Here is a 22,837-nt window from a genome sequence, read left to right as displayed (position 1 = left end):
CTTCAGACTAGGCAGAGTTTCTGAACTTGAAGCAATAAATTAAGGCTTAAGGAAAACATTTAATACCCAATGGCTGAAACAGGCCCATTCTCTGAGAAGACATAGCTGTTTATGTTAGAAATCTGGTTTCTCTTACATCTCTGTTGTGCCAACTTTCGTAAGAATCTACACTTAACCTTTGGGAGAAATATTCTGCCTGCAAATGGGAAAGTTTGCTGAGCAGCACAGTAAAACTGCAGGAACTCCAAAATGCTCATTTTACAGTATCATGCACACCAATACCAGTGCAGTACTTAGAGCAATCGCTTCCTCCCTGTTTCTGGAGCACATATTGGGTGCACAAGTTGAAATCAGAAGCTTGCCAGATGTTACCCTAACGTCCCACAAGATGGTGACAAAATAATTCTAATTACATAACACTTTGATTTGTGGTACATGCAGACTTAGTGACTCCAACTATTTTCTTACCATGCAGTTGCATTAGACTCTGCTGATATAACATACTTTGAGCGTATTTTAATGTCTTACTCATTTTTAAGAGGTTCGTTCTTTCAAGTGCTTTTTTGATTGTATTTTAAATTAACTTCAGGACTAGATAGAGACTTTCAGTCCTCCCACATTCGGAGTCACAAGTTCCCTACATGCTGGAGAAGGAAAAGCGGTTTTATTGCTTCTGATCTATCCCTTTGCCAGACTGCTTCCCTTCTCCTCCTTCTGTGTGTTTTGTGTGTGTGAGATCTCATGTTTCATAAACTCCTTCCTTTCTGAATTAAACATGAAAAAAACTGCGGTAAGTGAGGCATAAGAGAAGGGATCATTGCAGAGCAGGTACATGCTCTCCAGAGGCAAGGCTGGGAACAAACACGGCTGGGAAGATCTGAGGCTCCTGAAATGGGATGGCTGGAACTCCTCTCCCTTACCCTTACTCACCCAGATAGATTGTTTATTAGAGTTTTTTATGGTCAGTTTTGGCTGTTTGCTTTTTTGGGGCAAGCAAGTTGAGAAGCCTGAAAGGGGCCCGAACTGCAGAATTCATCTCCGGAAAATCATGCCCTCAAACTGGGCACTGGAGTGGAGATGGAGCAGGCATCCAGGCATCCACATCACCAACTGCTTGTCATTTGGGGTAACTGTATTGTCCTATATTAGAAACAGTTGCTTCCCTGGGTCCTATTGTTTTAGAAACAATAAAGGTGACAGAGCTCCTTTTTTTCCTTTTTCTTTTATAGCCTGTCAAAGGACAATAAAAACAATCTGTAAATATACTGTAAATATTAGCTCTTTGTTTTGGTGAAGACAGGAGCTGATTTTCATAGACTGAGTGGCTCTGGCTCTTCAGTTGCCTGAAGATTGTAAAGAAAACACATTCCCAGCTGTAGCTGTGGGTTTCTATCAATAGATGGCAAGATCAGACTAGTCCTTTGGCTACAACTTACAAATGCATTTCGGTGACTTGAAAGCCACAGGACCAGATTTTCAGAAGTGTTTAGACATCTAATTCACAGTGATTTAAATCTGAATTTGGTGCCTGAATACGTTCAATTTCTGTCTGGAAATATCACTTTAAAATGACTTAAGCATTCAGGAGCCAGTGTTAAATGCAAAGCTTGTGTGATAATGTGCAGAGATGCCCAACTCGTTCTGAACAAGCTCGTTTGGCTATTGGAAGTGGTGTGGCCATGTGAGCACGGCAGCCTGCCCAGGAAAATCATTCCTGCTGAGGCATGTACTCAGATCATCTTCAAAATCTCACCTCCTGCCTTCAAAGGTATTTGCTGTAAATTTCTTTCCGAAGGATTTTGACCAGAACCAATACAGGATGACAGCACTTGCTATTTTTAATACTACACGATTCAATTGGATTTAGTGTAGCATCATTTAGCTTCTACCCCGTGAGACTGGTTGTAGCCAGCTGGAAAAGCACTCTGATGGCAGTGTGAGCAGCAGCAGAGGGATGGTTTGGACTCAGGGACAGCCCTGTTCTCAGCACCAGTAGTTTACCAAGACTTAGGAAGATTTTTTTTTTCCAACCTTAATTCTAATTTTAAGGGTTATTCTCTCTCCCTGCCAATTTCTCTTTCTCTCTCCATATTCTTTGTAATGTCCATCCTGGACCTTCTCAGTGATGACTTCCCCCACTGGTGCAGCCTCACACCGTACATTGCTCCACACCTCCGCTATTGTCTGATGCTGCATTTGACACCTGACAGTAGAAGAAACCCTGCCTTTCTCTGCTGGCACAGCCACATTGAGCAAGTTTGTACTGTCTACACCCACTTTTAGCAGATTTTTACATATAAGCACAGTGAATAATAACAAGCACAACCATGCTCATCTGGAAGTGGGCTATTCACGCTTGCTGTATAATTTTCAAATAATAAGCTAGATGCCTAAACCTATGTTCAACATATAAATAAACATGACCTAATTTTAAGCATCTGCCATTCCCATGGCCTTTGCAGACATAAATTAAATGTGCAGTCTTTGGCACCCAACTGGGAAAGTTTTGGTTTATTTTTCCAGGGGCCTTCAAGAAAGCTTATTTGTGTGCCAGTGCTTTAAAGGCATAAATACAGTGACTCAAAAGCAGGGCCTTTGGGCTTTACCATCAATCCTGGGCAAAACATCAGAGCTACTGATAGAGTCCTTTTTGCAGGAAAATACTATCAGCAATGCCAGTCAGCAGAGTTTTATGGAAAAAAAGCTCTTGTCAGATTCACCTAATATCATTTTTCACGCTGTTTTAACATGGGTGTTTTAACAAAATGAGGTTGGTTGATAAAGGTTTTAAAACTGATAAAATTTATTTATACTTCTGCAGGGTATTTAACATGATTTATTGTGTGTTTTTTTTCATTAGTGGAAGAACCAAAAATCTAATTGTAGAAGAGAAAGCATCCTCAGATGACTCTCTTTCTAGTCAGATCCCAGTACAGGTTCTTGGCTTTTTACAGCAATGAAGGGGAAAAATCATTAAGCTGTGAATGAAAATGCTGCAGAAAATGCATGCCTCCCCTGCCCTTAGTTGGCCATCCAACCAGATCACATTGCTTATCTCCTCATATAGAATCATAGAATTATAAAGGTTGGAAAAGACCTCCAAGATCATGTAGTCCAACCATCCCCCTACCACAAATATTACTGATTAAACCATGTCTCTAAATAACGCATAATTTAGTTATGAATATCTCCAACAATGGAGATTCCATAGTCTCTGGGCAACTTCTCCAAATGTTTGACTACTCACAGAATGGGAAAAAAAAAAAAATCTACTATCTGACTGGAATTTCCTGTGTTGCAAATTCTGTGTTGCAATTTGTGTCTACTGCCTATAGCCCAAGAAGAGCATGGTTTCTTCTTCTCTATATCCCAACTAAATTTTTGTAGACAGCAGTAAGCTTCCCCCAAAGCTGTCTCTTGCTTGTTTACTAGGACCCCAGCTCCTTTCTGCAAGGCTGCTCTCTAGTCAATTGACACCCTGCCCGTTTTGGCTGTTGCATAGAGTTATTCCAGACATGGGACTTCCCCCTTGCTTTTGTTGATCCTGCGGGGCTCCTGGCTCTATTCCTTCAGTCCGTCCTGGTCCCTCTGAATAGCAGCCCTGCCCTTCAACAAACCAGCTACTTCCACAAATTTCATATCTGCAAAGCTGCAGAGAGTGCACCTCATCCTGTTGTCCAGGTTATTAATAAAGATATTGAACATTATTGGCTTCTGTGTTGAACCTTTAGTATGCCACTACTGACCAGACACATGATGGATTGTGCCCTGCTGCTTACCACCCTTAGTCCTGCTGGTCACCATACACCTAGCCAGCTTCCACCTATCCTGTAATCCATGTCTTTCATCCACATCTCACCAGTTTGGTTATAAGGATACCATAGAAAATCTTGCTAAAGTTAAAGTAAGCAATATGCCCTGCTCTTTACTTGCCCACACTGCCAGACATCTCATTACAGAGGACTAGCAGGCTGGTCACTGTCTGGTTGCTCCCAACCACCTTCCCATCCCTCATGTGCTCAGAAATGGCTTCCAGTAGGATCCGCCCATAGAATCATAGAATCATTAAGGTTGGAAAAGACCTCCAAGATCAGCTAGTCCAACTGTCCCCCTACCACCAATTTCACCCACTAAAACATGTCCCTAAGTACCACATCCAACCTTTTCTTAAACACCTGCAGGGACAGTGACTCCACCACCTCCCTGGGCAGCCCATTCCAATACCCACTCCATAAACTTCATGGTATTGAGGCAAAAATGACCCCTTTAGCCTCAGAATAAAATTAAATTCTGAATATTTCTCTACACCGGAAAGAATCTGGTCCTACTTTACAGGTACTAAAGAGTTTATAGTTAGTAAAATCCCAATTTATGGGATTTTAAGCCAATTACACAGGAAAGTTGGGCCAGAATTAGGAAAAGACATGAATGTCCTCTGTCACTGCTTTATCTATAAATATGACCAAATATTTTGGGGGCATTATACCCTTCCCCTCTTGATAGTGTGATATTTAGTCCGTTTACTTCCAATGGATGTCACTCCTGATACAACAAACCTCTATCACCAGAGGTATATTTCAGCTGGAAACTGCTAAAAAGAGAGGAAGTAGAGGACAATAACAGTCCGCAGGGAGGTTATGAACCAATTTTGCAAGCAAACATGCAACTGCAGCCCCCAAAACCCAGTGAAGCAGGGTGGGCTGAGGAGAAAAACATTTCTCCAAGCTGCATGGCAAGAAAGAGTGGTTCATCTTCCTCTTCTGTGCTGTGCATCCTGCTAAAGAAACCGTCCTCCCCCTCGCTGACTGACAGGCTGGGTGTGAAATGTAGGCCACTCCACTATGTCCTGCACCAGAACTGGGGCAACTGGTGGAGGAAAGGGAGGCCAGAGTGGAGGCAGGGAAGCTGTGGCCTCTCCAACTGCCTCATCAGGACCCGTCAGAGCTTCTCTGCAGGAGCCCTTTGGCACAAGCAGAAGGCCCAGTGTGAAGCAGTGGTACCATTCCCTCCATGTCTTCGAAGCTGAGCTCTGCCATCACTTCTTCCACTTCTCTGGAAGATGCCTTCTGCCGATTCTGTCCTGAAAACCCGAAATGTTGCAGCACTTGGGAACACGTAAGAAGAAGAAAAGCTCAGTGCTGGATTAAAGCCACTTTTGGCACAAGATAAAAGACGCCCTCTCTCTCTCGTGCGCACACACATACACAGACAGGAGAAAAAGCTCCCAGGGGCACAATCAATTACAGCTCTCTCTCTTCTGGACTGTCAGAGATAGTTGCTGGCACAGGCCCTGCTGGAGTATAAACCAAAAGGGATTTACAAAAACAAATCCTCAGCTGGTGTATATACCTTGTACACCCGCATGGCCCACAGCAATTTGTAGAACAGGAGGAAGAAGACTAATATATGATGATACACAAGCACAATTAATATTTTTCTCTTAATTGAATTTCCTCTGGCCTTCTGTAGTGAACTGACTGAAACAAAGGCTTTGCTGTTTCATGCTGCTCATGAAAAGTTCAAAATTTTCAGAAATCTGACTTAGTCCCAAGTGGGACAGACAGAATCTTTAGATATAGCTGGATGTATTCATGCAGATACAAAGCAGGAAATTCTACAAAGGCTTAACTTGGAAAATCCAAATTACAGTGTGGGAGACAGACCTGCTGATGGTGTATTGGCTTGTCCATTTTGCGGCTGCTGGTAGTGTCTGTAAAACTAGCCAGAGTATGGATAGAAAAGTCATAGAAGTGTCACACAGGAAGGTAACCTGAAAAAGTCACCAGGCCTTCCTTGGCAAAATCAACAGCATGTGTTTTATCAATTACAGCTGGGGAATACAGCTTGAGTGCAAATATTTGCAACCAAAACAGAAGTAAATATTTGTTCTGTGATCAGGTAACCAGTGCTGGGTCACTGTGACAGCCACATAGATCCAGACTAATATGGTTAACATGAACGATGGGGATCTATGCTGCAGTCATGTAGGAAAATGCTGTATTGCCTTGTTCTGGATATAGAAAACATTAGGATAAACGGTAGGAATATATGGGTTCAGTTTAATGTTAGAAGGGGATTAAAAACAAGCTGAGAGTCTGATGTGAACCTGTTACTTATTTATTTTTGATGTTACACTCAATGCATCTCATACCCTTTTGAAATTTTCAGTTCTGGCCTCATGGCAGATTTCTATGATGTAACCACCAAAGTGCCAGGAGTAGGTGAAGAACAGACCGATTTGGAAGCCTGGCTTACGGTGCGGCAGGCACCCTTTCACCTAGGGGGGGCCATGGAGCTGCTTTGGGTTTTAGGAGCTCAGGAGGCCCCAACATGGGCAGTAGGAGTGCAGTAATAAATAAAAAGCTCAGCCTAAACAAGTTTCAAGTTTAGATTAAAAGCCTAAATGCAAGTCTCCAGCTCTAAAGATCTGGGGCAATAATTTGAGCCACATGTCTGATTACATTAATGGCATGTGTTAATGTTTGTAACCAAGCGCAATCTTCACTGCAAGCAGCACCTCAGAGCCTGTAAGCGGCAGTCTCTGCGTGTGGGGATCAAGGGCAGGATCAGGCCTTCTCCTTCTGGGCAGGGGCTAGAGGTTTCAGCGGTTGTAGGGAGGAGTGGCTGGGGCTGTTAACAGCCTGCTCAGTGCTGGGCAGACATTTCGATGGGCTGGGGACACAGGCCTGAGCCGCCATCTTGAACGCAGGCCGCACCGTGCACCTGGGAGTGCTGTTACCCGTCACCCTACTCTGCTGTGACCACATGGGCCGTGCTAAAGAAAAGCTTGCAAAACTGCAAATCCAAATCTAAGCTAATGGTTAGTTAGGGGTAATACATGCTCTCCTGGACACGGCAACTCGGTGTGCCTCTTCTTGTGTGATCACCACAGAGTGTGGCGGGAGTTGTGCAATTCAGAGAGGCTATGGAAAAAATAATCAGCTGAGGTGTGCAGAGAAGAAGAACTGGGGAGGAGGGCTCATTATTATTATTATTATTAATTATTATTATTATTATTATTATTATTATTATTATTATTATTATTATTATATTTCTTTATTATTCTGCTTTCCTAAATATTGTGGAGCATGTTGTGGGAAAATTTTAGCCATCTGTCTAACGGATATTAGTGAAGGGGAGACTGTGTTAAAAATAAAGTGCCAGGTTGTCCTCTGCAGAAAGTTAATAAAAAGAAGGAAGTGAAAGACTGCTCATTATTTTTAATGACTCTGCTTTCCAGCAGAGCGCCTGTATCTCCCTGCCTTTACATTCTGCCTTATTTCAGTTCATTACGGCACATTAAACTGCTCAAGAGAATGACGGCTTTGTTCTAAAGCACTGAATTTATCAGGAGGCCCCTGGCCCAGCCTGCCCAGGCTGTTAATCACAGCCCTGGTGCCAGGAGGAGGATGCTGAGAAGAGCCCGGCAGCCTGTCCGCCCCACAGTGAGTCCAGCCTGGACGGCTGGGCGCTGGTGCTGCTGAACACCATGCACGACCCCATCATCGGAGTCGATTAAGCTGTGCTTGACGAGTGCCTGAACGTTTTCTGCATGCACATGTCCACATTTGTCTCTCTTACTGGCTCCGTCTGACATGAACCTCTCATATCCTGTCAACTGATATTTGCTTTATTAACTTTAAAATATAGGACATGTTCAGCAGTCCCGAAGATGAAGATTCATGAGTGTGCAATTCAGATCACAGCACCATGCAGAGCACCCAGAGCATTCAGCTGTATCTGCAGGCTCCTTGCAGGGAGCAGACAGCAGGTAGGAAAGCTAAAAGCAGAAGCTGCTTTTCTGGATTTGGGAACCAATAGCTTTTCTCAGCTTTGTTTGCAAAAGTACATGCTGTGATTCTCTTAATCTGAAACTCTTCTACTATGCATAAATTGTGCCACATTACAGCTGGGTGTTTGTAGCACTACATTTACTGTGGTTTGTTAAGAAGCATAAGACATGCATTTTCTAGGACTTAGAGGAATCACCTAGAAGGGGTCCTCAGGCCCCAGGATATTTCCAGGGTTTTGTCGTACAGCTCCTCACAAACTCATTTGTCATCAGATTTCATTGTCTTGTTCTGCCCCCACTTCTTGTTTACTGATGGTTGTGGTCCTGAAGTGATTGGGCACAGTCAGACATGCATCCTGCATCTCATACATAATGCAAGCCCACAAGTCCTACACGGTACGGAGGAGCATCTATGTAGCTTGGGGCAGTAGCAGGGAATGTGGGGAGACCTCACACAGCTGTGGTGACGGCAGGAGCATGTCTCTGTACCCTGCTCTTTCCATGAGTTTCCTGTGACTGCTGCTCCACAGCCTCAGCTGCCTCTCCTGATGGTACAGAGACCTGTGGGATTTCATAATGCCAAGGGCCTTCCAGTGCAAGTGATGCTCCACTGAGACAGTGGCTTTCAAGACCAGCCTGGCCAGTGGGACCAAGTTTTCCTGGTGTTGGGGTAGAGTCGGATGGGATTGGAAGGAGACAGTGTTGATCCTTTAAATTGTAGGCTTGGCAGGCTGGCTGATATTTTGAATTTGCTTATCTTTTAACACAGAACAAGGCCAAAAGTGATTTATACTCACAACTACATTTTTTTCTGCTTGTCTTAATCCAGGAAATGAAAACCGTGACCAGAAGTGTATTCCCCTTGTCTAAACACTGGCATGCTGGTGTTTAGAAGAAAGGGCTCCACCATGATTCTTCCCAACTGCCTGCAGAGTGAAATGAGAGCTTCAGCCAGGGAGAAAAATGAGCTTGTTCCTGGGTGAAAATGCAGCACAGAGTCAGGCAGAGCTTTTTTTTTTTTTTTTTTTTTGGGGGGGGGGTGGAGGGGGGAAGGATGAAGAGGAGGGGAGATATGGGGGACTGTTTGTTTTCCAGCTCTACCAGACACTAAACTTGGCAGAACCCCGACAAGGCGCTACAAAGTACCCTTCTGGCTGGTGCTGTAAGTTAACAAGAGAAACATTTGATAGATGCCTACTGGCAAGCTAATTAGAGGAGAAGTGATTTGCTGGATTGCAGGAAAAACAAAGGAAGGAGAGGAAAATGTTCAGGCAGATCATTTAAGGTCCTCATCCTGGGAGAGAGGGAGTAACTGGTTTCATTTCCCAGAGGCTAATCCTGCTCTAATTGACTTATTATTAGACTCCAAAGGAAAACAATCCTTGTGGCCATGACAACATACCCAGGGAATGCGTGACTGGCTGCTCTGGGGAAGACACATGGGGAGACAATAGGTTGCAGTGTATGAAGTGGCACAGGATCACATTTGTCATGTGCAGATCTAGGAGGCATATTAGCCCTAACTGGGCATACTGGTTAGCGTTACACTGTGGAAGGGGAATATTAAAGACAACCGTGTGATTCATTTTGGCTCATTTGTCTTCCATGAGAAAATGCACAACCTCTTTCTACACACAGACCAGACAACCAGGGATCACACGTTACAAAACCAGACAATGTGGTAGCTGTAAGTTACTTGTGAACTACAAAAAATAAATTACATATTTATAAACCAAACTCAGGACAGCAAGATCCTGGTACTGTGAGAGGTGCTCCTACGGACGTGGTACTGTAGAGCTTTAAGAACAAAGATGCATCAAAATACACTGAGTCTGGGAGCTGAGCAAAGGCTTAAAAGATTTGCATTTTTCAAATTGGGAAAATCTGGTGTGCTTTCCATTAGCACTTTGAAAATTATTTTGAGTCACTAGTTTGCATAATTCAAATACATAGCTATAAAATACATAGTTCAAATTTGTGCTAAATTGCACTGAGGAAGCTATGCTCAGTTTTGATCATTATGTTTGACATGGACTCTTTGGTATTAGAAATGCACTGAAGATATACTATTACTAAAATAAGAACTATTACAAAATGCCTAAGGGATACAATTCATTATCCAGATAAACTTTCAAATAAGCAGACATAGCTTAGCTTTAGCATGCTAAATTACAATAAAATTCTTGTGGAATTACATATTTCTGCCGTAACAGGCCAGATGATCTCATCTCATGCATGTTATTGCTATGAACACCAAAGTTCTTCAAGGAAGCTCAGAAGATACAGTGATGTTCAGGTATAGTCAGATAATATAAGTATCCTGTAAATTAAAGAAATCAAACACAGAAGAAGAAAATCCATAAAAAAATATATATCTTCCACCTCTCAGAAAAACTTTAAGATGTGTTTTCATTCCCAAAATTAGTGGAAATGCTATCAAGGACTTGAAAGGAACAAGCAAGTTTTGAAAAGATCTCATTAAGTATTCGATTCATGAGTGTGGTATGGCAAGAAAGGTGTAAAAAACTGGTAACTTCTGTTGAACCAGGTTTTCTGAGATTTTGGGCCAGGCTTTTTGGGTAAGGTTTTTATTTCATTGTTTCCAAGAGGAAACTGGTAAAAAGAATAGCTTAAAATTAGGAGACCAGAAGTATTTTATGTTGCTGGAGTACATGTATGTCCAGGCAATGTGCATCGCTAAGTAAACCAAAAGCTCATCGTAAAACAAATAGCCAAGGCATGCCACTCATTGCCTGCCACTGATGTTTGCAGATTCACCTGGGATACAGCTATAGGGAGACAAAAAATTAGAAATTCCTCTCCGAATTCAGCCCATTGCAAACAGAAAAGAGACATGTCACCCAGACGAGTGCAGGGGCTCATTTTGCTCCACTGCTTTGTTGTGGGAGTACTTTTGCAGACACCTGGGGCTATGCTTGGTGCCTGGGTCAATTGTTCGACCTGCAGTTTGTCAGGGAGGGTGCACAACTCAAACCTTCCCTGGTTTTTTGTCCTACAGATAAAGACATACATCTGCACGTTTTGATAAAGCAACCCAAAGTGAGAAAATTAAGAATTTCTAAAAAATCCTTTAATGCTTTAGCCTTACTACAGATTTCTTCATGTGGAAGAACCAGCTGCTGTACCATACTGTAAAGCAAAATAAATAAATGGATAAATAATAAACACAGGTGGTAGTGGCAGTGAAAAAGCTCAAGGAGAAATTGGTGCATTTCTCATTTATTAGGACATTTCCTTGATTTTAAGCATAATTTATTCTATTTCAGTTGCGTGGTTTCTGCACATTTCCGTTGAAACATCTGTAATTCTGGCACAGATCAGAGGCAATACAGTGAAGTCTCATCTGGGAACAGTATCCTAGGAAAGTGAAAATACCCCAAAGCTGTACAGAAAATAAAAATAATAAGTTAGCATTTGAAGGCTTGAATGAAAAAACAGACTAGATCAGAGGCAGGTGGATTTCATCACCCAGTGACTTAGGCGACATTAACAAGGAGGCTGGTATCAGTCCACCCTGCGCACAGGCAGGGCTGGGAGAGCCATCCTTGCTCCAGGCTCTGGGACTCATCAAACCTGGTTTCTGATGGATTTGTTGTTCATGGCTGACTAACTTTTTAACTCAATTTTAATAAGAGGCATGAAGCTCTCCTCTGTGGAATCCACCTTGGAGAGAGAAACTGTGACTGAGGAGTCAATTGTTTGGAGGCTAATGAGGCAAAGTCCTGAAACGTTCTTTCTACAGAACCCTCTACGGGCACCCTAAGGTCTGACTCCAAGAGCAGAGGCTGACCTCCACCCAGGCACCCATTCCCACAAACCTGGTAGGAACTGAGAATCTTTTAAAACTTCATCAGCTCATGTGAGACAAGGCAACGAGTGCAAGGAGAGCCTCCAGGACAGATGCACAGAAGGCATGATCTCAGAAACCTTGCTGCTGGGGAAACACACTAAAGCTCGTAAAATTTTAGGTTGAAAATTATATGGAACAACCTACAGTTTTAGCCAAAATTTATGTATTTTCACCTATTTTGTTTACGAGCTATGGGTTTCTGCAGGTGAATTATGTGCTATATGGGCTTTCTGTTCAAGGTGCCGCCAGAGGGGAGGTCCACTACTCTAGGGCAAACAACTTGACCCACCTTGTCCATAACATTCTCTCTGCGAGTCAAAGACTACGTATGAACTTGCTACTAAAAGAGAGGGTAACATATATGAATACCTTTTTTATGAAGTAGATGTGTACACCATGGTTGCCATTTGGGCCCACAAAGAGCTATAGGATCATTCACTTCCCAGTGGAGGACTTCAACACAAACAAAATGCACAGTCATTCCTTGGTCATTTGACTAAATCCTGGGGTTCAGCAAAGGCTTGACAATGAACAAAGACTACATCTACCATGTCCTGTATGGCACAGGGTGGGATCTCAAATGGCAGCAAGCTGGCAGGTCTGTGTGGTACAGTGCTGTGCCCTACAGAGGTGCTCGCTAAGGTCCCGAAGCAGCATGACCACATCAGCATAGCATCCTGCCTGGCCTAATTAAAGAAATTGAGCTAATTAGGCCAGGCACTGTGCCATATTGATTAGACGGTATAGACACAGTCCTAGTATCTAGACATGTTAGCAAGATGGTATGGCCCTTGGCTTGCATGTTTCCCAGTTAAATCAGAGCCTTTCTTCTCTGTAACTGTCAGCTTGGCACTGCTTACAAGCACTGGCTTCACATGGGCTTTAATGCTGCATTGTGTTTTGTTTTTCTTTAATACTACCCAGAACTCAACAGTCATCTCCCTGTTTTGCAGGCACAGTTCCTGAAATAAGATTAGCTTTGTCTCAAGGGGTCACTTTCCAGCCAGCAAACCAAAAGCTTTGCAGGAAAATGGAGACGAGACAGAGAGACAAAAAATCAGGTTGCATTGCAGAATTTCAATTGAAGATGAAAACTTTTCAGGGCTCTTTATGAGGAAATGAATAAACCCACAGTTCAGGATTTTTGTGTTCAAAGAGCCCTCCATATTCATCTGACTGCAAGGAGCTGGAGGTTTCCCTGCATGCTTAGCCAGGGGCTGCCTGTCCCTGGGACTGCAGTCACACAGTGCTCAGACACGGCTTTGCTGAGCTGCGGGCTGGTTGTTCTTTCTAATTTAGTGAAGATCTTGCTAAAACAAATTAGTGAAGGGATAAATAAGTAAATAAACCCCCCCATCAACACTCACACAACAAAACATGGACATGCAGACCATAGCATGGACCCATTTCCCCATAAATCCTATCTTTGTGAGGTTGTTCATCTTACCATACAGTACCCTGACAGCAGCCCTGCTGGTTTTGCAGAATTCCTTAAGATGACAGTAAAGCTACAGTAACAGCAGATGAATTCATCCTCCTAAAGAATAAAAAAACAAAAACAAAAAAAACCACAAACCCTGCTAATTCTTTTTTTGTGGCCTTCGCTTGCCATTTTGATGCTCATCATCTAGGAAATTTCAAAAGGATTGACATATATTTTTTTCTAAATTATTCTAGAGGGGCTCTGAGATTCTTAATATTTATGGGTCTGACTATCTGGGAAATCAGACTTCATATCACCATTTTGAAGATCCTGTTTCGAGGAAAAGTGAATCCCAAGGTTCAAGCAGGGCTGAGAAAAAAGAGAATGTTTTATTAGCTATGATCTCTCTGATCAAAGCAATACCAAAAGCATTTCTCTGTCTGCAGATAAAACAATGAAGAATGTGGAGTAGGCAGAAAACCTAATGCCTGTGCTATGGTACATATGTCTGTACTTCTGAATCCCCTCCCCACCAAAAAAAGAACAGCACAGCCTTTCAGCCTGCAAACATGTGCACAGATCTCCTTTTATCAGGCTGTGAACATCTCTATTTTATTCCATTTCAATCTGTAAATAAATGCAAATTGATGGATTAAGTAAAATGACTTTATTCTGCTTTCCTTCCATGGCAAAGGTGGCCGAGCTGTTTTACTTGAGAGCAGACAAGAGGGGGCACTCATGCATTTCCTACATTACAGCTTTTGACTTGTGCTAGTTAGTTGGTAGGAAATGTATCTGAGGCAGACATCTGAGTTGTTGAAAAAGGCTGCAGGAAAAATACTGAATTCATACAATGGCATTAAGAAGCAGAAAAATTGCCAGACAGGGAAAATAGAAAAACGGAGGCAAGAAGGTGTCCTGGTGCACCAGGCTGAGAGGTTTGATCCTGCAAATCTGCTTATGAGGGAAGAAAAAGTATTGTAGGAACAGAGGTAGAAGCAAACTCACATGGGGTCAAAAAAAAAAAAAAGCTGGATCATAAGCGTACTCCACAGCAGTAAGCTAAACTTGGCCTCAGGCCCCTTGCAAGCTTTTAAATTTTCAGGATAATGAAAAAGGGCTGAATAGGGTCTGAGAACAGCTGAAAGAGATACAGCCTGAAGGGTAGTCCTCATTTTACTAATGAAACAGTTTGGGCTGCCTACAAAGGGTCACTCAGGAAAGCTAAATAAATCAATCAGCTAAAGGTGTGAAGTCAATTTATATAAGCTATAGCATATTAAAACTCTGTGTGAATAGTCTCATTCAGGGTAAATAGCCCTAGATTACTACAGTTTAAATTTCTAGATTAACAGAAACAAAATATGTTTTGATAGCGAAGTAAAACAAGATGGAGGGAGAACAAACATCCAGTTAGTAAATTAGTCCTACATCCATGGCCTGTCTTTGTTTTTAGCAGCAGAAAACCCAAAGCTTCTTAGATGGGAAAATAAAGTTTAGCGTGCTTTCTATAATCTTAGGTGCAAAAGGCTGTGAGTAGCAAAAACCGTGATAGTGCACCCAACTACAAACCTGGCTGTGCCACCACGAGTCCCTGTGCTGCCCAGCTTTCTCCGTGAGCCTGGCTGGAACTGAAGCGCATTCCTAGTGCGTACAGCAGTCAATTAACTATTATGTAACTTCTAACTACAGAATGGTAACTAAATTACTGGCGAGTGATATTACCAGAAACATGACTTCATAGTTCTTTTATTAAACGCTACATTCACTTGCTCAGTTAAATGAAATATCAGTCGATCAAAATCTCTGCCTTGCTTGGTAAGATTCCCATCTCTTTCCTTAGCTTTTCATCAGGCTCTGCTCAACTTTATCTTTTTGCACTGGTAAAGTAAATCAAGCCTTTGTTTTTTCTGTCTATTGTAGGCTTCCCTCGTTACTCTTTTCCTCACCCCAGGCTCTTCATGCCATTTACTCTGCTGTATGAATGAAGAATTCCTCATGCTACAACTAAATGAAGCAAAGCAAAAATAAGGTAATGGGCTGAGGTCAGTATGTGTTTGTGGACATTTGTTTGTGAAGCACTCCTTCTTCGCAGGGAAACCTGAACTGTAAACAACTTCTGCAAATCAGCAGTCTCCCACCACAACTTTTATAGAGGTGTTTATTAAAACCAAGGTTGGGATTCTGTAAGCAAGTGAGCTTCACTGCTCACTTAGTGACTTGCAGGTAAATCGCTACCTGAGGATGAAATTAAATTAGACAGGGAAAGATTGTACAGCTTAGATATGGTGGCGTAACAGAATTTTTGAAATTAATAGCTGTTTGTGAAGGGATTTTTCACTGAACTACTGTATTGTTGAAAATGAAGTCCATCACAGACTTTTTCTCTAGAACATCCTAGCTGCAAATGTGTTACCTTCCTCAAGGGTCACATTTTCCTTTTGGAAAGAGGAAAATATCAGGATTGCTTTAGAAAATTTCTGACCTGTTTTAACAAGATAGGTTTGGAAATTTAACTCTAAATTGATTATTTCTCTTTTTCCACTATTCTTAATTGAGATTCCACAGGAATGTGAAAATGGGAGGAGTAATCCAATGAGAAAATGAAAGCATTGCAGTAACACTAGTATGTCTATGGCATTCACTTAAAAAAAAAAAAAAGATAAACTTCATGCTTGGGAAGAAAAGGCAGGCTGAAATCTGAAATTAGATACTTAAAAGTTACAGACTCCAAATGTAGCTTAAGAGGTTGCAGAACCTCAAGCTGCATGATCCTATCCCCAGCTAAAGGGGATGTTTATTCTCTGTATATGACATTATCTGGGTAAGGCTGATTAGATACCCTGCATAAAACTAAGATATTTCTAAAATCATTTAAAGAAACCACAACCAGTATATAAAATGAGAATCTTATGATGGTTCTACGTAGTTCTTTTGAGCAATCTTAGAGGAAACCTGTTGTTTTTCCTCAATTCAACCTTCTATCCGCAATAAACTGGTAGAAGTATTATGCAATACATAATTTATACAGTAGAGTACAACTGGTTTGAGTCCTGTAGGCTCTGTCATGCAACATAATCAATAATTCGGTGATTTCTCCACCTTTTAACAGTTCTGTGCTATCTTTGTTTTTATTGTTGTGAACTCCCATTGCCCTGAAAGGACAGAGTAAATAACTGCAGAATCATTGTTTCCTTTGCTACAGGGAAACAGTATTTGAAATTTATTGGTGAAAATTCTTCAGATATTTTAGCAGTGCACTTACTTCTAGATTCAGAGAAAATTTGCTCAATTCAGGAGCCAAATGGTTTCCAAACCATCTTCTTAAAGTCTGGGAAGAAATCTTGAAAAGCCTTTATGGGGTGACTCCTATCTCACCTGTAAAAGAGCCCAAAACCAAGGCCACGCCATATTAAACAATCAGAAGTCTCTCTCTGGTGGAGAGAAATGACATTTACTGAGACTTGTCTAAGGGATGCAGTTAAAAAGGACCAAACCAGAAGTTTTAATTCTGAAAACTTTAGGCTGAAATGAGTTTTTTAAATCTCTATGTTACATGTAGGAAATCAACAAAATAACTACATCTAATTATTTACTTTAGGGACATTTGGTTGCCATTTAAAGCAGAAAGAGTTTAGAAATGCTCATAATCTATGGAAAGGATTCATCTAGGATTTTATATGTCTGTTCTCAAGCAATCAGCTCTTTAAAGTCCTCTCCAACACTTCAAGAGACTTTCTTTTCTCATCCCCAAAACACATCTTTCTTCAGCCGCTGTCCCTTTAGTGTCTTCAAAGCACCACTCTCTCCTTTTCTAACTCCGTAACACTCAAGTTATGTTCTCACTGTCCCAAAAATCTGGTTTGCGCAGAATCCATCAGTATATGCTTGAAAAGCTACTAGAAGCACAGACAGAGCATAGTATTCACCAGCCACCAAAAGACAGCCTCCCTCAGGAGATGAGAAAGGAGACGCCTCTTCTATCTAGGAAGGTTTGTATGCTAAATTTCTGAAAACACACTTGCAACCCACTTGGTGAAAGAACCACAGAGACCTATTCCTGCAAGGTATTGTGAGTGACCCATTTTCAGGCAGAGCTTAGCATTACTCAACCCCTTCCAGCATCAGGCTATGTAACAGCCTCCTTAGAGCTTAAATGTACTCCCACGCATTTTTATACTACCCTACAAATTAGACACATTTCAAGAAATTAAATGGATGGGGGAGGGGGAGGAAACAATTAAGCTCCTGAGAAAAAGACAAATGCCTCTAATACAGAAAAATTTATGCATACATTTGTTCATTAACAGCAAAAGGAAATTTCTAATACTGCGCACAATGTTTTAAAAGCCATTGGGAAAGCAGACTCAGAAGGGTGAGGGCAAGATGTTCAGCCTCCTTAAGCAGCAGCTGAAATGGGCTCTAAATTAATCAGGATTCTTAGAAACTCTAATAAGAAGGGGCTGATGAGAAACAGCTGCACCCAATCCCTATAAAAACCTTCAAAAAGAAGGGAATTAAGTGATAATGTCAGTGGAAGAGAATATCATCACAGGATGGTCTCCTGCTGCTACAAAATGCCAGTGTAAAACCAAGTACTTTTCCAATGGGAGATAATTATGATGAGTCTCAGTCTTGTTTTCAGTTCCACTCTACAGTGTAGCGATACAGCTACCCTTTAGGAAAACTTTAAATTTTATCGAGCTCGTGATAAAGAGCATCCAATTCTAATGTTTATTGAAAATGGTATTCAAAACATCTATTCTGCCCCCACTGTAGACAGCTGTGTGAGAAGAAGTATGAATAACCAAAGCATGGCTTTGTAAAGGAGGGGAATATGAAGCAAAAATAAAATACATGCTCATCATTAATTGTTGAGGGTCTTCAGTATCATAGAGTCAATAAAGTTAGCTTACAGCCCACTTCCAAGTGTCCTCCAGAAAGGATGCAGCCCCAGAACACAGAGTTCCTAGTCTCCATGGATATGCAGTAGCTTTTTTCCCACAAACTTTGCAGGATTTGGGCAATGCCAACAGTCTTCAGCTACAAAATCTCCTTTATTAAGGGGAGAGTTGCAGCATTGACTCTACAGATTTAAGCATCCGGATGCTGAAGTCTGTGTTTTGCCTTCAAATGGGCTTTTGGTGACTGAAAGAAAATATTTTTGTGGGGGAGTTTTCAACTCGTTGTTTTCTCTGGAACAAATTGCTTAATTTTTGTCGTCTTCAGTTTCCGTGTTTTTAAGATTGTCTTAATGCTGTGGTTGCAATGGAGACTCAGTGAATGAAGATTTCAGGGCTCCCCTATGGAAATGCTCTATTACTTCAGAGCCGCTGCTACTTCTCTAACCTGAGTCACCACAATAGGAAATGACTCCTCAGAAGAAGACATTACATGTGAACTGTAACACACTTGTCTAACATTCCTGCAGAAGCTCAGTCTTTTTCTTTCTGAACTAACTGTATGACAAAGGTTGATCCCATATTCAGTTATCTGCACGGAAAAAGCAAGCTAAAGCAGTAAGATTTCTGCTTGTTCTGGCTGTGGAGAGGAAAAGGGAGGTACAAGGACTGCAGAGGGGCCATCAGGCAGGTACTCACCCCCACAAGGAGGTGTTACAACAGCCTCTGCACGAAGTCTCGGCTCCCTCTGCTTCCCGGCTTGTGCAATCCTCGAGTCTATCATTTCCCAGCATAGCTGAATATCAAATCCCGAAAAAAAGGTTTGATAATGCAAATGTATTTAGTAATGATGAGCCATTCTGAGGACTCTAAGAGTCATAAACATGTTTGTTTTTTCGAGGCAGGGTAGGGTTTGTAGTGCAATAGAAGGATGAAAACAGCCCGGATTAACAACTCCTCTCATCTCCTGCTCTGACAGCCCCTTTCTCAAAGCACCAATATTAACCACTTAGAAAATGGATTTATGCCAACGTTTAAAGCACTTCTTCTTCTTTCAGCACACCAGATGGTACTAAAAATTCAAAATATTTCCTACAACAGCTGTATCTTTGACAACAAAATTAATACAAGCCGAAATACCATTGCTGTGTGTAGGCCATAATGACCAGACTCTTCGGTTTTATGTCTAATGTAAAAAGGCATTTTATAGTTAAAAAATAGATCTGATCAACTCACTATTGCGTCAGTCATGTGACTCTGTCTGGGTTTTCAAAACCAGATGCAAAATTTAGTGCCTTTATAGTTTAACAGCTGGTCTGATAAGAATGTAAAATACACCTTTCCCTAGAGCTATAATAAATGTGTTAACACTTTCTTACAACCAGCCCTTTCCTACAACTCATCATTTTCTTGCCCCAAGCTCCGTCTTTATGTATTTGATGACATAAATCTTTTAAGCAGGTTTTGACCAGAAGCTAACTTCCCTTTCTCTCTGATATCTGGACAATAATATGTGTTGTTTTTTTTTTCCTCTGGTGTTTAAAGAGGAGGAGGAAGGAGGGGGAGTGCTTTCAATTAAGACAACAAAAAAATGCAAATTGTCATGCTTACAGTTTTCATCTCTTTAACGTGGATTTGTACAGTAGGATTTTTTAATGATCTATTTGTTAGATCATTAGTTAGATCATTAGATATAAGGCAGGCAGCTCTCAAAGTTTTAGTATTTTAAACAGTGAGGTGTCTTTGGCAAGCCCTGAGCAGTGAGCAATAAGGTCAGGAAACATGAAAACAAAACTCAAGCCAAATAATTTGCCCATCAAAAGGGTGTAATCTTTAAGCAATGTAATGAACATGATTTTATTATCTGTATATGTCTCTACATGTACGTGAACATTCTTGATGGTAGCATGTGAACATCTGTTAAAAAAATTCAATTACTTAACAGCGCTGTGAAGCAAGGAATGACTGTCAGCTCTAGCTGTCTGCACAGAGAGGAAGGACAGTCTGGTGGTTATTAACACTGGACTCTGCCTAAGGAGGAACGACTTCACGTCCCTCCTCTGTCACATACTTGTGAGACACTGAGCCACCACTGTTGGGAGCCTTACATCTCAAAGTTGTCTAAGACATGTGGAGAATCTATATTGGGAGTAGATATTAAAACACCAGCACCTCGCCATCCTTTCCCAGGTCAGACCTTGCTTTTGGTAGGTGAACATCACCTTCCCCACATCTGTTTGTTGTTTGGCTCTCCTGCCAAGCACGGCTCCCTGCTTTCCCACTGGCACCTTCCCTGCACAAATCACTCCTCTCATCTTCCTGCAGTGCAATTCCTCCCCTCATTTGTGGGATTCCCTTTCCTCCAGTACTCTACTCCCCATTCAGCACAAGCATGCACTTGCACAAGGCATCTGGCATTGAACTGATGTGGTTGGCCTGGCATTGTCATGCTTGGACGTGGAGGTGATGAGCAAAAGGTTGTTATTTGCGGATGTAGAGCTACAGCTATTTTTAACCATCTTCCTTTTGCACAGCTGCAATGCTGTCATATTAGTTCAGCATACTTGAAAATTAACATTCACAAAGCAATGAATGAAAGGGTGTGGATCTAAAAACTATTGATAGAGTTTGTTCAGATTTTAAAAAGTGGGACAAATTATTTTGGAATGTGCTTCCTTTAAAAATGTGCAGCCCCTGCTCTTGGCTGCATTAAGCACACAACACAAGCTGGAAGTATAGAGAAGGACTATAAATCAGGTGGAGGTGGAGAAACAAGACAGCTCACATCGTTCAGGGCTCCCTGCGGGTGCCTCCTCAAGCCTACATACTGCCTCGTGACCTTGCAGGAACAAGACCACAATAGGAAGGTGGGCAATAGCTATGCTCAATGACTTATAAAGGCATTTCATTAAAATCATGTGAAGATAGGACTGATGATGGTTTTTATTTTGTTTAGCTACATGAGTGCTCCCATTCCAATTTTTTAGTTATTTTTGCTCTTCAAAAATACACTGAACTGATGGTCAGAGTCATCAGGCAAATAGATGGGACATTAGCAGACTTGAACAGATGATTTTACTGAACTTAAGGCTCTAAATACCACACAGGTGATGGCTTCAAATACAGTGTGTTCCCACAACCAGCTTACTCGATTTCAAGATGAACAATATATATGACTACGTATGACTATGAACAATATATATGACTTCTATGCCCTGGTGATCACCTGAGCAGGCTCATAAGCAGAACAGGCACAACCACACAGCCAGGCAGCCAGGAAGGGCTGACCCACTGCAGGGACCCCTTTCAATCTTTTAATTCAGGTGAAGTAATTTTAAAGCTGTAATTAGGAAATATTTTCTAAAGGAACCATTGCATTTTGAAACAATAGCATCTCCCTTAATTTTTTGTGAGGAAACTAACAGTCTCTAGGCATTGCAGACTGAACAGGGTTTTCTGAGCACTGTTGGCTCATTTTGCATTTGGCCAAGATTGACTTACAGTTGTTTATTTCCCTTTCAATTTGCAAGAGCTCGGCTCTCCCTCGCACAAATTCCTGCTAGTGACACACATCCATAGCTCACTGGAAGCTGAAGGACTGGTCACACTGTTGGTTAAAATCACGCTTAGATGCCGATTTGGAGCCAAACTAGCTACTAAACATCTGAACACAGATGCTGCTGAACGCTTCCGTGGTGCCCACTGAGCAAGCAGGAGCCGAGCAGCAGCAGAGGAACAGCCTGTCCAGGAGAGCTTCCCATGTGCACTGTGGACAGCTAGCCATGTTAAACTTCAGCAGATAAAAACTAAGGGGCAGAAGTTACCTCTGGACCCATTTTCAGGTGTATTTATTTCATTCCAGTGCAAAACCAGGGGTTAAAATGGAAAGTGCCCAGGCTTTAACTAATCCGCTTGTTTTTGTACAAGAATGAAGGACAGCTGAGAACAGGTTAAAAGAAACATTGAAAAGTTGTTATTTGCTCTCTTTCTTAGTGGGACTCCTTTGCCTTCTGTGTACTCACTTGGACAAAATCAGAGTACATTGTGTGATGCATTGGGTCAAGGCTTTGGCCTCAGGTTTGGGACAGAGAAACTTTTTGATTATATTCTTGGAAGCCAAAGCCTTCATTAAAATGACTTCCTTCTTCAGCACTAGCTCTGCTAGCTGCAGTGAAACGTTGTGCACTTGAGTGATTCCTGGAAGACCATCTGCGCTTTCCAAAGTCTGTCCCTGTAAGTCCCTTTCTCAGCTGCAGCACACGCATAATCACTATGGCTAACTGATTATTCTGTGAGCGTGTGTGATTCCCAACCTGTCAGATTTTCAAGGTTTGAGATGTTGACATACAGCTCCAAGCTGAACACTTTCAGCTGTAGGATAAAGCACATAAAGGAAAACAGGGTCAGTTTGGTACACCTGTTCTCCATCCATCCACAGAGAACACACTCTTTAAAAACTTGAGACAAATTCACCATAGGCTCCCAGAGGTAAAAGGCAACAAATGAAGTCACTCCGCAATATTTTATTGCTGCTAAGATACTGAGAGATTGAAAGAAAGCTGACACCGGGAAAGGTTACACAGACATCCCAGGAAAGTGCTCAGGAAGCAGTGAACACCTCCCATACACTTTTAGTGCATTACTAGCTAAGCTCTGCACATTTAATAGCTTGCTCTTCATCAAAAAGATTTATGATGCTTGATAACAGAATGATATTGCCAAGAGACTGTGCTGCAGGAACGCTCTCCTTGTGGTGGCAAGCAATGACACTGCTGGAATAAATGATCTCACTCCCTCACCGCAGTAAGTGGTTGGGATCTTTCTGCACAGTCTGTTTGCTGAAAGGGAGC

At 41.8% G+C, this 22,837-nt stretch overlaps 1 long non-coding RNA gene across 1 annotated transcript; it reads left to right on the top strand.

Moving 5' to 3' along the window:
- Positions 1-6,218: 6,218 nt before the first annotated feature.
- LOC106045638 (uncharacterized) lies at positions 6,219-11,131 on the top strand. The gene is made up of 3 exons (XR_001212896.3): positions 6,219-6,820; positions 7,651-7,771; positions 8,622-11,131. It is a non-coding gene; the product is annotated as an uncharacterized lncRNA (long non-coding RNA).
- Positions 11,132-22,837: the final 11,706 nt, after the last annotated feature.

The sequence above is a fragment of the Anser cygnoides genome, chromosome 1, assembly GCF_040182565.1.
Source record: "Anser cygnoides isolate HZ-2024a breed goose chromosome 1, Taihu_goose_T2T_genome, whole genome shotgun sequence".
Lineage (NCBI taxonomy): Eukaryota > Metazoa > Chordata > Aves > Anseriformes > Anatidae > Anser > Anser cygnoides.
Note: the sequence above shows the minus strand (reverse complement) of the source record. Positions and strands in the feature narration are given on the sequence as shown.